General features: G+C 42.5%; 1 protein-coding gene across 1 annotated transcript in view; it reads right to left on the bottom strand.

Moving 5' to 3' along the window:
- NALCN (sodium leak channel, non-selective) overlaps positions 1-18,288 on the bottom strand; it is a 2,672,759-nt gene that overhangs the window by 1,129,876 nt on the left and 1,524,595 nt on the right. The gene's annotated exons all lie outside the window — the stretch shown is intronic.

Raw genomic sequence — 18,288 nt, 5'->3', positions numbered from 1 at the left:
AGTGTTTTCACTGAGATGCCGAAAGCAATCCCAATTCTATATATAACAAACTTAGAAGTAGAAAATGCTCTACTCCGGGTTCCCAAGGGCAGGGCCCCGGGGCTAGATTGTATCCCCGCTGATCTCTTCCTCCAAAATACAGGATTGTGGACTGTATATATCCAGCTCCTAGCTAATGCCATTGCTAAGGGAGCTCGCATACCCTGTTCTTGGGCAGGAGCAGTAATCCTTCGCATTTTCAAAAAAGGGGATCGGTCGATTCTGGCCAATTATAGGCCCATCAGCCTAATAGACTGCATTCAAAAAGTTATTGCAAGAGTGGTGCTTGGCAGAATTCAGGCCTGGTTGGAGGAGCATGCTATCATCTCTAACCTCCAGGCAGGGTTCCGGCAAAGCACTAGCACTGTGGACCGGGTTATGAGGTTTATTCTTATTTACTGGCGCACTGTAACCATTGGGAGGCGTACCATCTTTGCAGCATTTGTGGACCTCGAGTCAGCTTTCGACTTGGTCCCACGCAACAAGCTGTGGTGTACACTGAAAAGACTAGGTTTGCCGTTAGAACTGTTGGCTTTTATGGTGAAATTATATACCGATAACTTCGCCCAGGTTAGATGGAATGCAAGGGGCAATACTACATAAAAATTTCCGGTTGAAAGGGGGGGGTGAGACAAGGGTGTGTCCTTGCTCCCATTCTCTTCTCAATATACATAAATGGGGTTGTACAATATTTCAAGGATTTCCCTACTGATGCTCCAACTTTAGAGGGGACCAGGATCCCACTACTGATGTTCGCCGATGACATCATTATTCTTTCTAAGACCAGGCAGGGCCTCCAGTGTGCCCTGTCCAGATTTGAGGGGTTTTGTCGGGACCATGATCTTGTTATCAATGTTGACAAGACCAAGTACATGGTCCTGACGAACTCCCCAAAGGTTATTGGTGTCGTCCGAATGAACGAGGGAATTCTGGAACAAACTGAGACTTTTTCCTATCTGGGCGTTTTAATTGACAGAAGGGTAAGCTGGAAGCCACAGATAGACTGCCTAGCTGTTAGGCATGCCCAACTCATGGGGGTTTTGCTGAAGGAACACAGCCAGTCTCATACAAAAGCCATAGCACCGGCACTTCAGCTCTACAACTCCAAAATTATTGCCTCGCTACTTTATGTGGCTGAGTTGTGGGGTTATGTGAATTTGGACTGTATAGCCACGGCTCAGAACAAATTCCTACGATCAATAATTGGTCTCCCCCAGTCTACCCCTTTAGTGCCCCTGTTTTTGGATTTAGGGTGTAATTCAATCAAGGATGTGGCACATTACAGGTTGGTTGCCCATTGGAGAAGGTTTTGGGTGACCCAGAACTCACACATTATGCCCTGGCTTTGGTGGAAGTGGATTTGGGATTTGGACGTAAACAGGTAACTGGTGTGGTTCAGGAGTGTTAAAAATACACTATCAGACATGGGGTTGAGCCACTTGTGAACCTCCCCGGCTGACAGTATATTTCCATCCAAACTGGAGTTTAAAGCTGCCTATTGGACCATGGTTAATATGAAGCGTATTGTGGTCTCCCACAGATCTTCCCTGTCCAGTGTTTTCCTGGACCTTAAGCAGGAGCTAAACTATGAAGGGTACTGGGATATAATTTTTAAGGGTGGGCGTAGTATGTGTAGTGGGGCTTCGCGAAGCTACGTGAAGTGGGCATGATGCTACGCCCACTCAGCAAACTTCGCGTAGCCCCACTACGCGCCGCCGCCTCCCTCCCGCCCTCTCTACATACCTAATTTCAGGTGAAAACTACAGTAAAAGTACATTAAAGGCACTTACCTGGTCTGGGGCGTCCCGGGGCTCCCTCTTCTATTTCGCACCGACTTCTCCCATCCAAATGCGCATGCGCCCGCGCATGCGCATTTCTCGCGACAAATGCGCATGTGCGGGCGGCCGCGCATGCGTATTTGGATGGAAGAAATCGGCACGAAATAGAAGAGCGAGCCCTGGGACTCTGCGGACCAGGTAAGTGCCTTTAATGTACGTTTACTGTAGTTTTTACCTGAAATTAGGTGTGTAGAGAGGGCGGGAGGGAAGCGGGTGGCGGGCAACTTCGCTCCGTCTGCGAAGCGTGCGTAGTGTTGCCTACTACGCCTACTTTGCAAAAGGCAAAGTAGGCAACACTACGTACATTCCGTGGGTGGAGCGTAGTCTTGCGCCCAGGGTTAATAATTTTATCAACACGCGATAGGAAGCTATTCCATCAGTTTAGGGTGGGAACTCTCCCCATTAACACTTTTACTTCTAAGTGGGGTAACCCACAATCCAGCAACTGCCCATTTTGTCTGGACATGACAGAAATAATAGGTCACATCTTTTTTGTCTGTCCCGCTTATAGTAAACCCAGATCTAGATGGTTAAAACCCACCTGTGCCAACTTGGGTACTACGTCCAGCCTAGAGGCTATTAGAATCCTCAAAATATCAGTGGCTCGACCGGTTGTGGTTGCGGTAGCTAAGTATCTGGGTTGGGTATGGGTGCTTCGCTGGAAAGACAAAAGGCAGAGGCACCGGTCCACTCCCTGATAGGCCTCTTGTATTTTGAAACATCTATTATGTATCACCCCATATATACATGACCCCTTTACTGTAAATGCGGGCCCCAATTTTAAGCCATTTGTTATGTCTCTGTTTTAATGTTTTAATGTTTTTATATATATTTATTAACAATTTTATAATGGATATATAAGGTGCTCGAATGGATATATATTCTATTATTCCTGTTCTGACTCTTGACAACTACAATGAGTAGCTCCACTATTTTTATGCCATGTATATGTTGTTTTAACTTTTGTGATTTTATGCAAATCGAAATAAAGTTATAAATGGAATCACAAATTTTGCGATTCCTTATTTTGCTTGTGGGCTTTTGTGTACTACATAGCACACTGCCCTAATTGCGATCGCATATGCTGAAATTCTGCGAATTTCAGCATTTGCGAGCGCAATTGGGCTTCCTACATAGGGCCCTTAGATTTTATATACACAAGAGGCATACAGGGGGTAGAATGAAAGCAGAGGTAAATTCAACGTAAATAAGGGAGGGAAAAAGTAAAAGTTTATTTCAAGGTACATTTTTCATGCAGGGTTTAAGGCATAAAGTAGCTGAAGATTTTTTTGTGATATCTTGCAACCTGTGGACGTAAGCCTGCAGAAAGAAACAGTTTAAAATTCTGCTCTAAAGGAATGTGGCTTTGACCAGTCTTTCTATATAGACACTTACATTTTGAAGAGATGGCACATACGTGCCTCACTGCAAGAAGCAAGGCCAGTGTTTGTTGAGATCTCTTTACAAGCGACTGTCAAGCAGTGCAACATGTAAGCACATCTCAGTACCCGTAATTACAATTTGTCAATTCCATCATTGCAATGCAAGCAATACTTTTAAACCAAAAAGAACCATATTGTGTACCTTCTACAGCACAATATTCAATACTATAAAGTATTGCTACTGTTTATGCATATAATTGTACACCATATCTAAAGTAGACATAATATAAAACATCTGTTATGTAAACACCCAGCAACTTAAAATTCGGGCTCCTGGTTTTATTAAATGAATTTTTGTAACATTTCCGTGTTTATACATCTATATTTATTTTTTGGCAATCTTATTGGTATTTATTCATATTTATTTTGTGTTTTGAGAATAAATGAAGTCATAAAATGGTATATTTCCACATTTATTTAACTGATAAAAAAAGTGCTCATACTTTAATGCCTGTCGAGTTTAAGCAAATTAAGCAGCTACATAGAACAAAACACTACACTCACAGGTAAATGTTAGCAGTATACTACAAATATCTGTTAACATACGCTTGTATTTAGGGAAATTTCAACCTGTTTTATAACTCCCCATGCTGCCTAGCTGCTCAGCCGCTGTTCTGGAATACACGAAAGACAGCATGGAGAGTCACTCACAAAAAACACAATTTTAAATATTTTTTCGATTTAAAAAATAAATACAGCTAGTAAGCATGTTGTTTTCTGTATGCATTTATCTGTAAGAATTGAAAACTTAAAGACTTACTTAAAATATAACAAGGCAGTTGATAAACTCATTGCAGGAACCATTGTTAGTAAATTCACTGTGGGGTATATGTGACCAATTCACTACCTGGCTTGGAAAGTGCTGTCCCCTGCGCCCTCCTGAAGAGCCCTTGGCCCCACAGAAAATACATAATTTCTACAGATTGGATGTGCCTGAGGTCATCCTGCCCATCCTGCATCCATTTTGTCTTGTGATAAGACATTTTAGAACTAAGGCCCTGATAACGATGCCGGTCGGACTCTCGTCCGACCCGCACTGTGGCGGAAGCAGGACCGCCTGACTAGAAGTTGGTGGTCACACTACCTGCAGTACAATGTGACTGCCTTCATGGCGGTCACAATATGTATATTTTGTATTGCGTCATGTGCTGCCAGTTGCAGCACACGCCGCAATACAAAATATACACATTTAAAACATCCCTGCACTGTGTGGCAGGCACCATGCGGTGCCTGTCACATGGTGCAGGGATGTTGCCCAATGGCAGAGGAGCAGTCCTTCTAGGGGCCCCCAAAGTCACTTTCTGCCTGCATTTTTATGGCAGGTGAACCGGCATGAAAGGACAGGTGGAAAGGGACAGAGTAATCTCTATGGCGGTGCCTACTGCTTATTTCAGGGAATGAGAGTCCGACCACCTCACTGACGGGATCTTTGAGCCTATCAGACGCAGCAGTCTTTCCCCCGACAGCCGAGCTCCGACCGCCTGCATCCTAATGCAGCGGTCGGACCAACAGGTTGGATGGCAGTGGGACCGCCACCCACCGCCATCATAATCAGGCCTAAAGTCTTCTTCTTCTACCAGAGACTTTATTTAACAGCTGACTTTTTTAATATATAGTCACAGTAGTATAAACAATCATATGTCTGACTACAAATGGGGACAAACCACAGAATCCCACGTGAGGAGTAGAAGCACAATTCCTATTTTACTTATACATATGCGGTCTTATCTTCATTCTCCACATCCATCTTGCAATTACCTCAAACTAATTAGACTTTAAAAATATCTTTTTTTTATCAAAACGTTTTCCAAAATATCAATTACCATCAAACAATGTAATATACTTGTTTTAATATATACCTTCACAGAGTAAAATAGTAAATGTTCAAGCATTTAATTGCTGAGCATTCTCTTAGAATTTTGTATTGCTTGTGAAATGATAATAGCATTGGAGTTAAATTCTCACATTTTACAATGTGATTGTGAGCTCTTTCCGTTGATGTGATTAATACATTTTCAGAGACATTAGATAATTGAGAGGTAAATTCTACAACATCTATTTGGTGCTTTAACCTTTGTGACCAAAGCAGTATGTTTTTCTTGGAGGAGTGATCACCCTACAAACTGGGACCCCTTTCGAGAACGGACACAGCACTATGGGGTCAGACTTAGTGATTAAATGGTTCAATTATAAAATGTAAATATTTAAATGCATAAATAATTAGGGAAATCGCTTTACCAGATATCAAACGATATTACTGGGCCTCGCATTTAAGCGCAATTAACCACGTAACATATTCATCGGAACCCGCTCCAGCTTTTGCCCTGGACAAATTCCTACTGCCCGGTGGCAACTTTAATAGAGCTTTGTACTCGAAGTCACCAATCCGTCTCCTGACTGGTCCCACGAAGTGTGCGGTACGTGCCTGGAAGGATGGGACTGTGGCTAGGGGCTGGAGTGGCAAATTGATGCGTATGACTTCACTGTATGATTCTGATCGGCTGGGCAACCTGTGGCGGACGAAAGAGTTCGATAGGTGGGATATGATTAGGATTAGTAAGGTGGAGGATCTCTGGGCCAGGGGCACTGTGAAGTCCTTCGAAGCCCTGAAACTGGAATATCAGCTTGATGATAAGGAGTATTTTCTGTATATGCAGGTTCGGCATGCCTTATCTTCCGCCTTTCCCCCTGGGACTGATATTCCCTAGTCATCCCCACTCGAGGACTGTATCCTTGATGGCCACGTTCCCAATAGCACGATTTTGTTAATATATAAGAAACTTATTAATAACAGGGCTGACCTGCTGGGGAAGCTTCGTGCCTCCTGGACGGCAGATGGGCTCGAATTAGACGACGAGGATTGGCAGTCGGCTGTTTCTTTCCCTAAAGAGGTGGCTATTCCGGCCCGGCTTCGTTTTGTCCAATTAAAGATCCTCCACCATGTGTATGTGACCGGTATGCGTCTGGTGCGAATGGGGCTTGCGACGGATGGACTGTGTAGACGTGGTTGTGGTATGGATGGTACTTTTCTTCATGTCTTGTGGGAATGCCTGGTTGTCTCAACTTACTGGTCCAGGGTGCATGATGTGATGTGACGTGTTACTGGAGTCCCCCTCCTTCCCGAAGCACGGCGCTGTCTACTCAATGTGTGGGAGCCTACAGATTGTACGGCTGCCCAGACATTCTGGGTCACTCTGGGCAACATGGTTGCCAAAAGGGACATAGCTCAGCTCTGGGGCTCCAATAGAACACCGAGGCTTAGTGCCTGGAAAGACAACATGGACTGGTGCATGTTTCGAGAGAAGACGGTGTACGAGGCACGGGGTCATCCTAAAAAGTGGACCAGGGTCTGGGCACAATGGAATGCTTACCATGGTGATATCTGTTCCCCTCCACTTGATTATGCCGATACTATCCCCTCCTCCCCATGAATGGCGTTCCTTTCTCTACTCACATCCTATATTCTCTCCATGAACCCCCTCCCCCATTAGACTTGCTCCTGTTTATGTATACTCCTTCCCTTTCCCCCCCCCTCCTGTGAACCTTACCAGTATAATACCATGTGTTTGTTTTTGTTCGTTTTCTACCTCGACAAAACTATAAAATTAAACCTTTGCTATCCTGTCGATTATTTTATTGTGCACCACACCATAACGGACGCTAAGTGGCCACCTCTATTGCATATTGTCTTTCTTTATTCTTTTAATGTTTGTCATAGCGGCCGGCCCGATGGGGTTGTAGGCAGACGCTGTGTATTGTGCATTTGATAAATAAAGGTTTTAAAAAAAAATAAAAAAAATTGGGGAAAATATGTGTCCCATTGATAGCTATTTCTTAAATATCAATTTCTTGTGTGGCACAAAGGTTTAAATTCTATCACAACGTTACCCCCAAATCAAAAATCTGCTTTATTTATCTTTGATTTATGTAGAGCAGGCTTTACAAATTATTGGCTAATATAGAGACAAAGAAAAATACAATTCAGCTTGGTGTAGACCGTCTGTACAAAAGGTAAGAGTAGCAAATGCCATCCAAAAGATCAGCAAACGTTCGGAAATGTTATTTTTGCGGATAATCTGGCACCACAGAAAGTGAAAAGATGCAACCCAAGGCTTATAAGAAGGACCCGCCTACCAGCTAGACTTGGAGCAGCCACAGAAGCCTGGGGCTTGAACATTGAACAGTGGGCATTTCTGATTCCTCTTTCCAGGGTAGGTCTACAGAAGGGATCTAATGGCAGTTTCAAAGTGGGTAGGGTTCCCCTTAGTTCTAGATCCCAGATTTCACATTTTCAAAAGTGAGAATTATTATATTAGAAATTACTGATTAAGGTGTCATCCTAAAAAAAAAAAGCATTTAGCCTTTTGAACTTTCAAAGAAAAGAGAAAGGTGATACACCAAATAATATTTATTTATTATTATTTAATATAAAGTTTTATATAGCGCAAACAAGATCCCGAGGGATATCAGAGGGCTTTACAATAGATGGAAGGACGAACAAAAATTCAAAATTGTCATCAAGTAGGAGTAAAAGGACAAAAAAAAAAGAATTAATTGCCGATTCAAGGACAATTTCAACATGGAGGGTAATACAATAAAACAGGTATAAGCGGGAAAAGAAGGGGGTCACAGTCTGAGGTAAAGAGGAGCAGAAACAAATGCTGGCACAATGGATGTAGGAAACAGTGTCTTCGAACCGAAGAGCCTAGCCCAATTAGGGTAGAGATTTACTCATAAGGAATCTTTTGGCTTCCAATTTGAATGCTGTCGTTGAGGAGATTTTGCGTACTTCAGGTGGAAGAGAGTTCCATCATTTTGGGGCAGTGTCTGAAAAGGCTCTGTGACAAGTTCTCCTTTTGCTGAAGATGTGTGGCTTCAAGAGGAAAGTATTGGCGCTTCTTGAGGCTCTTGCACCACAAGATAACTCAAGTTTTTGCGCAAGGTACCTGAGAGTATTGAAGTGAAGGGCTTTGTACGCCAGAACGGAAATCTTTACCTGAATTTGTGCTTCGTAGGGCAACCATTTAAGAGATTTTAGGACAGGGGATATGTTCTCATTTCGTTTGGTGCCTGTAACCAGTCTAGCCGCTGTGTTCAGTGATGCCCATAGTGGAGCCAGGGTATACTTGGGAAGGCCACAGAGGGTAGCGCTGCCGTAGTCAAGCCTCAGCAAGACAAGCGCTTGGACCACCTGCTTGAAATCATTTTGTGAAAGGAAAGGTTTGATATTTTTGAGTGTTTTCATCAAGAGGTTTGCTCCCTTACACACCTTGCTGATATGATTTTTCATATTTAGGTGCTTGTCCATGGTGACTCTGAGCGATTTGGCTTAGTCTATGATGAGAGGAGAGCAGTTGAAGGCACGGAGGTGATTCAGACACATATTTAGCTTGGGGATGTGGTTGGGAGGTGTTGAGCAGGAGATGGTTCTCAATTAACCAGTTTTGAGTAGACGTTAGGGTAGTGTTGAGTGAGATGATGTTTTCCGGGGAAGAGATTTTCAAATAGAGTTGTGTATTGGCGAGAAGCCTGGTATCATTCAAGAGTGAACTGCTCCTCAGTATCACAAGAAATGGTGGGAACGGGCCTGGAAGGGAGAATGACACGCCCCCTATTATAGTTGTTAGGGATACTGATAGGTATGTCTGAAATGCTATTGCACTGTTACTTTCAGGTTATATTTGATATGTTTCATCTTATTTGTATTAAGATTGGCCTTCTGTTTTGGATTAGAATAATTGCACTTCAAAGGGAGCACTGGCACTTTAGGAAATATAATAAAGTGGGGTTGAGATGATGTGATTTATTTTTAGAATAACTGCACTTTAAAGGAAGAACTGGCACTTTAGGTAGGATAATGGTAAATGTTTTAACGAATTGGGGTTTAGCTGAAGTACCACCCTCTGAAGGGTAGGGAGAAGAAGGAGAGAAAAGGATTTGGATCTTGTGGGTCTGTATTTATGGGATGGCTTGGGCAGGAAAAGGTTGGTTGTAATTTCCCTTTTTGATGTGTGTTGTTGGGCGTTAGGTTATATGTTTATTATTAACCCTAGGGGTTTCGATTCATGTATTGTGTCATGATTTTTCCTTCCTTCGAGTAATTGCATGAAAATGATTAAATAAATGATAAAATTAATAAAGAGAATTTAAAAAAAAGCTTAACAGAACAATGCACATAGAATCCACAGACATAAGGACCACACCATCTCTCCTTCTCCATGCCATAACAATTTATGGACAGTGCTTATCCGTTACAGGATGTAAAACGGATCAGACCTCCATGGTCTTGGGCTTAGAAAAAAGGTTGCTGAATTCCAATATAATAAGCATTTAGGAATCATGTTCAGTCACAATCTGTCATGGAAAACGAACAGACAGATGTTCAAAAGTAATGTGTCGGCAAGAATGGAACGGTCTCATCAAGTTTTACAAGGCCTATGGGGGCTATCTATGATTTTGATTATTGGAGCTTTTAAAGGTAGGATTGTTGCTTTATGGCTATTCTTCACAAGACTGGGCTTGCAAATTAATTTTAATCGCCTGGAAGGAAAGCATCTAAAAAATGCTATTGCACTTTCAAGCATTACAGGTATTCAGGCTCTTCGTGGTCAATTGGAATTACAGCCGTACATGCCATTGCATTACAACTGTTAGGCCCCCGAATACAATGATGTCACACTTAAGTGCGGGGATTCTGTTTGGATGGAAGTAAGATTACCTGCTGGTGTCCTGCAGAATAAATCTGGCAGTCACAAGCATTTGTCCGCGGAATAAGGAATAATCCGTGGACCCAGAATTGCCAAGTCCAAAATTGCATTTACCACCTGCCCCTGGTGGTAAGTGTGGGAGCTGGAGCATGTTACTCTTTCATTTGTAGGGCTGAGTCATAATCATGCATTTGGGCAGTTTTTAAATTAACTATCTAAAAAGTGCACTTTTATAAATGATTATATTCTTCTGTTGTTTGATTTATTGTGATTTAATTGTCTACACGGTCTTTAAAGTCCAAAATAGATACAATTAAAAAAGACATAAAACAGAATTGTATTAGATGGTGTGGCCTCTGATATAAAAGATGTGCAGGGTCAAAAGATGGTACTTTGTAGGTTTTTTCTCTGGATGTCTGACAGGGAGAATGCATCTCATGCAAGTAAGAAATGGTGAGAGGAAAGGATGAGGAAATTGTAAACGTGATTTGGCAAACAAATTTGGCAACAAAGTTAGCAGAATTATAAATGTTAGCAAGTATCCCAAATCACAACATGACAACAAAGTAGAAAAGTAGTTAATGGTATGAGAATAGCCAATCAGAGAAATAAAATCTTCTTGGCTCAAGAAGACACGTAAAGGTATTGTTAGGGCAATGTACTAACATTTATTTAGGTATTTATTTTACATTTTTATAAAAGTTAACAAAATCGGTGTCAGTGCACTGTGCATTGGACAGTGGTGAACTCTTACAGAGAAATACACGTAAACATCAGTATCCAACCTGGATAAACGAGGGGGGAGAAAAATACCATTGAAGCTCAGAGAGAGGGATGCCAAAAATTTGATCTATGAGTAAAACTTGTGTTTTTATGAGTAGGACTGGCCTTGCAGGCTGAGGGAGGAGGATGTGAGTAATTGTAATATCAAATATCACAGTTAGGCCCACATAGGGATGTACGGCTGCAGCTGCACAGATTTATGACTCATGAATCACCGAAGGTTTTGGGCGATGACATGATGAATTAGCTGAAATCTTGGTTCTGGGTGCACACATTAATTTGTTTTTAACAAACATCAAGAGGGTGGGTTTGGATATTTGAGAAACGCCATAGGTCCTGATTCCTAAAGGCTCTGCTTCACCCTACTCTTGTATTACTACTTGTACCATTACTGACATACTCCTAGATTTCAGAAGTAAGCCACTAGTACACATGGCACCCTCTGTGTTTGTGTATGCATGTCTGCATGTGCACGCAGGCTCAGTGACAGTTTGCCCCTGTATAAGTTGTGATTCACTGAATACACAATGGGCCTGATTCACAAACTGTATTATGTAACTACTAATCTACTACAAAATGCAGTTCACAAACCTACATCCGAGCGCCTGCGCCTCTCCTGTTTTTTCTTTGTGAAGATTTCTGCCAGGTAACAAAGATCTCCATACAGAAAAGTATACAAATAGAACTAAATGTGGGAGGGACCAGGGTAGGTTTTGGGGAAAAAGGGGAATTATTACTACGAAATGGGTAGGGGTAGAGATATTTAGGATGGGGTTTGGCCTGCTAATACAAAACACACATGCATGAAAGAGTAAGACCACTGCAATTCACAAAATACACTTCTAAAATTACTACAGTCCAAAATGTATGAAAACATGCTTCAATGTACTCAACCCCAGCCTTCTAGTAAGTCAAGCATCACTTATGGTCAACCACTGGTTCTGCAGGATACTCCCAAGGAAAACAGGAAGGTAGTAAAGTAAACTAATACTCAATAGGAAAGTAATTTTAAATTATGTAAATTAGTTTGACATTTTTACAATGCCAATCAGAAATGATCTGACCTGTGTCTGTTCGGAACCATATATTTGAAACAAAATATCTCAGTATGGCAACCCAATGCAGTAACTGTGTAGTGGACTATTAATGCAAGAAATACCATAAAGAGACCTGCAGAGGTGCTCAAAGATGCCAGCCTACTGAAAACCATAACCTGCGTGCTTCTTTTGCACTTCATAATCTGTCACGCTACTGAACGATGTGTCCCATAACACGATAACCGCCTGCCAGTGGTCCTCATGCATAACATGAAAACAGTTGCCACTTAGGATCAAAACAAAGACAACACTCTTCCAATCCGATTGCGGCTGCTATGGAACAGGGGTGATGGTATCATTTTTTTTTAAAGATCACTTACCCGATTATGGCCACAGCTTCTCCTCCATCCTCTTCTAATCCTGGCTCCCGACAGCACACAGGCTCCCCTAATCCAATCATGATGCTGCTGTCGCCAGCATGACAGCTGCGTTGTGATTGGTCTGAGTGGCCTGTTTGGCTGTGCAGACAGTGCTTGGGAGCCTTGGGACTATTCTCCACCTGGCTGTGCAAGACAGCCAGGTGGAGAAATGCTAAGTGAGCATAACTGTTTTGCCGGCCCAAGATGACCGGCCAAACTGTCATGCGCACTTATAGTGCATACATATTTTATCCTCCCTGTGACCCCAGCTCCCCACACTCTAACCTGGCCCGTAGTCCATACTACAAATAAAATGATAATAGCTTTGTGTTATTATCATTTCATTTTTTCACTGCTCTGAGAGCAGCGGGGTGTCGCTCCTTCGCCTTGGTAGAGGAGCTGCACCGTACAAGTCAAACACCCTACATGGTTTATCATGCTGCCCATGTAGGTGAATGCTTCAGCGCCCCGCGTATGGGTAAAAAGGGCTATATAAATTTTGTAATACAATACAATATGCACTTGCATATTTACTTTCGTGAGCCGGGACTAGTCCCCGTATGCTGGCAGTGGAGGTCTGTTTTGGCTTACCCTAATACATTTGTGTGCGTGTGTATTTTCTGCTTCAGTGGCTGAATGCATTGATTCACATTGCACTGCACAAACACAATGGTTCTTGGTTACAACCTAACAGATTTGCTACCGGAGTAGTTCATAACAATTTCCAGCTCTAGTGCATAAAAATCCCAATGACAAACTTTGTGTGAAGGAGCAGCACAAAGATATATTGAATATTGATTAGAACGTTTGAATATCATGTGAAAGGGTTGGTATTCAGTAGCAAGAGAGCTGAACATATCTTTAAATTCAATTCACGCTTTCTTTCAAAATCCCCATCCTCCCTTTCCTCTTCTTCTGTGTTTCTGTGTTAAAGATTCCTTGAGCAAATGTCTCATTAACACAAGAAACAGAAAGGATAATTAAGCACCAGCACAGCCTGTAATTACCACCTACTCTCTACCAATGACACTTTGCCAGGAATTGTCATCAAGTTTTCAATTGTATTGAAAGTAGGACAAGCACATGCAACAAGCACATGTAGTTGTTTAAAGTAAAAAATCTCCCAACGTAAGTATGATAAATTCATGCAAAGTATGAACATGAAAGTATGAAAAGCCTCGATTGTAATATGCCTATCTCATTTTACAGACTGCAAACTGCCTGTGCTTTTAGCAGTCATGCCGTATTTATTTAACACAAATGTAAATGCCCATTTTAACCACCGTATAGTTTTTATCCCCTTTCATATGTCTTTATCCTATGCACATATAAAATACACTCAGTAAGGGAGAACAGAGGACAAAGACATTATTATATGTTTTTGTGCAAGATTGTCCTGGATTAACTATCAGAAAGTCAAAAGGGCCAGGTTGGAGAACAGTGGCAAGGGGTGTTTGGGGGGTCCACCCAGAGCGGCACGAGATTTGGGTTTGTCTCCTACCTGCGGCCGTCGCGGGGTGGCAAAGGCAGGAATTGCCAGAACCCCCGCACTTAAGTGCAGCCGCCACAGGCGGCAAATGGAAGGACCGCCATTGGCAACTTAAGGTCTAGCTACGCCACTGTTGGAGAACATAATTTACTAACTTGAGTGTTGTTGAGTGTTTTTGAAAGCTTTTATTCAGTAATGTCTTTACATTTGACTTTTGCTCCTTCATGAAAATGCTAACGCTTCTAGCACATTATGAAGTAGTGTGGCTCACTGGTTAGAGGCGGCAGACCCGAGAGCAGAGGGCGGCCCGGGACCAGGGTTCGATTCCCGGCGCGGCAGGTTTCTGGACCAGGGTCAGCGGACTCGACAATTCTCTCGCCTCGGTGCCCACTCTGATCAGCGATCACACTCGGCAACTCTGGGCATTAGCTAGCCTCATCTTCACTAACGGCCCACCAGACCGCCGGGGATGCCTGGTCTCACCCTGGAGATACCCATTAAGGGACCATCTCTCAGGGAAGCCAGGAAGGGTTTCGCAGCGGTCGAAGCGCCTTGGGACTCTCCGGGTAAGTAGTGCGCTATATAAATGCCTATACATACATTATGTGACGGGTCCAACCTTATTCCACCCTTTTTAGGGTCTATATGAAACCACAATAATGTGTCCAAGGGTGTGTAAATACGAGTGACTGCCCTCAAAGTGTTTGTGGTGATGGGCAATGTATATGAAGCTAGAGGTCAGAATATCAAACTATATGAAAGAAAGGGTCTTTTTTGCTTAGGGCAGTCTTTATTTTATTCATATTAGATAATCATAGACATTGTGGCAATTGTTTGCTGATTTTTGGATTGCCATATTGTGACCTATTTGGACTTTTGTTTTACAAAGCGTTGGGGTATTTAGCAAGAATGTTCTTTCTCCTTTGCTATCCTGTGACCTTCCAGACCTTCGACTCAAGTGGCACTATCTATTCAATATTTAAAAAGACACACTAAGGAATATTAAATAAATAAATAAAACCAATTACCTTGCGCTCGCCAACTCGTGAGCGAAAGGAAAGTGGTTTCATTTATTAGTTTATAATATATTAATATTAATTTATAATAATTAATATATTAATCTCCCCTGGGGAGGTGTAGGATTCTGACGCATTCCCAGGTTTGTGACATGTAAATCTGGAAATGTGTCAGGTTACATGGATGTTGCTTGGGAACACCCACAAAAAAACCCATGGAATGCCCTTTTTAAGCAGAGTAATGTGTGAAATGGCCCCATATTTACAAGGCCATAAAAAGTCACGCAAGGTGACTTTCCATGGCCTTGTAAATATGGGCAGGCACACTGCGCTACCGGTCCATCAAAAAAAGTGACGCACTGGCGGTGCAATCGGCTTGTAAATAGGACCCTAAGATGGGTGGTAAAGCTATAGTAAAGTATGTTACTGTAGGAAACACAGGATTCAAGTTTCGAACTAAAGTAGTCGCAACTCTATAGCATGGTGAATGAACCACTAGTGGGAAATATACCGGCCAAGAGTCTTTTGAAGAGGATTCAAGTGACTTGTGGGATGTCCGTAAGTGGTTTTCTTGTGTGCACAGCTCGGCATGCTATCTATAAACTATCATCATCAGCTAGTACTTTTTCAAATTATCCCTAGCCTAAATTTCACACCAAGGAAACCGCACCACATAGATCTCCTTAGACCACATAGTTATCACAGATGTGGCTCCCCAAAGGCATATGCTATGCATTTGGCATGTTGGTGTACAGCTATAGCTACATTTTGGTTGGAGATACTGCACATGATAGTTCATCTAGTTACTCATACTATGCAAACATCCCCAGAGGGGGCCCTACTCAGCTTCGTTGAAGATATTTCCAAACGGATGAGACGAATGGTAGCAATCCTGCGTGCTAGCTAAAAAAGGAGGTAGCTACTCACTAGCTTAGTGGCCAACTCCCATCAGAGAAGATTTGGCTTAGAAGTAGATCACCCTGCAATACACATGCAGAAATATATGTGACGCAGCAACCAGAGACACGTAGTCCAAGAGCTATCTGGGCTTCCATCTGAGTTGATCTGGCATGAACAGCTGAACATGAACCTGGAGATCCTGGACATTATCTGGGCAATGTACAATTGTGATGTGCGAGCTGGGTATACATGTGGTAATGTGAGCTTATATGTGATGCCATACACTTTATGACAGTGCATGTTGTAAAGCTGTCTTTTTACTTTTCTATACAGGTATTTATCATTTCTTGACAACCGCTCTTTGCTTTATTGCCAAATTTAATAATTTTCATTTGCTGTTACTTTATTACAAGAATAGAATATAAATATACAAAAATCCATTTTGAGAAAATATTGTTTTTATATAACCAAAAGTTAATTAATCCTTCAGCCAAATTATGCACCATGAGCTTTAATATTGTGGAGGCCCAAGCCATTTGTTTACACATAAGTATGGTGTTATCCCAATGCCCTCATGGAGAATGGTAAACTGTACCCTATGTCCTGTGTCACACTGCTACATTCCCATCAAAAAGTCAATACTTACTTCTAAACCTTATTTCTCTTTTCTAGCACCAGTATGTTGCAGTTTGGCACTTGTAGTTTCTATATATGTGAAATAGTAATATTAAACTAACCCACCAACATACAATGTATTGTGAAAGGACAGGGCAGAACTGGCCATCAATATGTTAGTGTGTCATCTAGCTAGCTCAGGTACAGCTTAGGTACCTGCTCTACTCACTGTTTGACTAGTGATAAATCCCTGAGTCTCAGGCCACCATTTTTGAGTTGCGAGCATTTGCACAGACGGGAGCGACCGTTTATCCTCTTTCTTCAGGGGATCAGTTAGGCGGCGGCCGTGTTTAGTGCCATACCTTTTCCACATTTTTGGGTGCCATTTTTGTTAACGCAGTAGTTGCTGCACTTCAGGCCCAGCTATTTAATGGGCACCGAGGCACGGACGTGCAGCGGATGTGCGCAGCGGGCGCCCTGCTGGAATGCCAAAGGCAAGCCCATCTGTGCCAGTCCACGTCCCGACGGGTCCAGTGCCCGTTTTGGTGTAAGTAGGATCAGCTATTCAACAAAGGACTTTCGCATGTTTAACAAACAAAGAAGAGGCATGTAAACCGACTATTAACCCTTTAAATCATGACCTGACCAGTAGGGAATGCAAAATGACTTTGGCAAATCCTGACCTAGGGGGGCCAAACAGAGGCCTAAGGGAGAATAGCAAAACAGCAAGGTCTGACAGCTATACATGCTTAATTGCAGATTGTAACCAAAACATAGCCTAGATTTTCTCTGTTTTCTAAAAGATAAGTAACCAGAAGCCATGTTTCTCACCAAAATCTGGCTTCAAGAAGATTCCATGCCAGATATTGCAGTAATGCTTGCCCGGGGCTATACACAGCCAGATGTGATAGGGAAGAAAAGAAAAGGTGAAGGGGAAGTAGCTGTAATTTACAAAGATGGGCTCACATCAAAATGTTATCTATATCTCTCCCTGGATGCAAAAGTTTTCTATTCACTATGGAATTATTCCCCACTTTTTCTTATTTTCAGATCTTTTAACATATCACCCCCGGGCTTTGCCATTTAGTTCACACAAATGAGTTATAAATTACTTACTAGTATAACATGTACTCTATTCTGCTGCCTCTAGCTGCTCAGCCAGAGTGTGACTTGGTCTTAGAATGTTGGTGTGCCTGTGATGCGTGAAATGCCTGGGTGACTGAGTGGGATGAATGTGGCAGTTAGAGATGGGCTGAGCAGCTAAGCAGGCTGCTCCTGGTGGGGCTGGTACCACACTAGGCTGGCTGGAGTCAAGACAGATGTAACCTGATCTGAAGACTTAATAAAGAAGACCTGAATATACATCCTGGCTCCTGGTGTCTCTCTACATAGGACACAACATATTCTTGGCGACGACGGGCAGACTTGAACCCTAGAGGCTCTTGGTACAGCAAAGTAACAAAGAAACTAAGGAACTACAAGACATACCAAGAGATCCTAAAAGCAACTACTAGTATAAGTAAGGTATTTCCAGGTAAGCCAGCGCCATCCCCACCAGTGTCCTTCCAATGGACAGCCCAAAAGAGCAGTGTCACCACCAACTGACATTACAGCCTGGGAATACAACAGCAACTGTGAGTTGGAGGAGTAGTACAACTACAACCGTTTTTTGGTGTTCCAGTCACAGAGGTCAACAGTGAGTTGGAGGAGTAGTTCAGGTACAACCTCATCTGGTGTTCCAGCCACATGGTAACGTACAAAATTGCTTGTGAGTTGGATGGGTAGCCTCTCTACAACCAGGTGTTGGTGTACCAGCCACATCACGCAAATGTGTGAAGAGTGTCTTTAAAAGTAAAGTGACAGAATAAAAGTTAAGGCACAATTTGGGATGTGTAGTCATAAAGGAGCTATCAGCGTGCAGTGACTACACAAATGGAATCTACACCCAAAGGATGTATGAACATATAGTATGCTGTTGCTGCATTGATGGAGGATTTTAAAGT

Source organism: Lissotriton vulgaris, chromosome 8 (assembly GCF_964263255.1).
Source record: "Lissotriton vulgaris chromosome 8, aLisVul1.2, whole genome shotgun sequence".
NCBI classification, from domain to species: domain Eukaryota; kingdom Metazoa; phylum Chordata; class Amphibia; order Caudata; family Salamandridae; genus Lissotriton; species Lissotriton vulgaris.
Note: the sequence above shows the minus strand (reverse complement) of the source record. Positions and strands in the feature narration are given on the sequence as shown.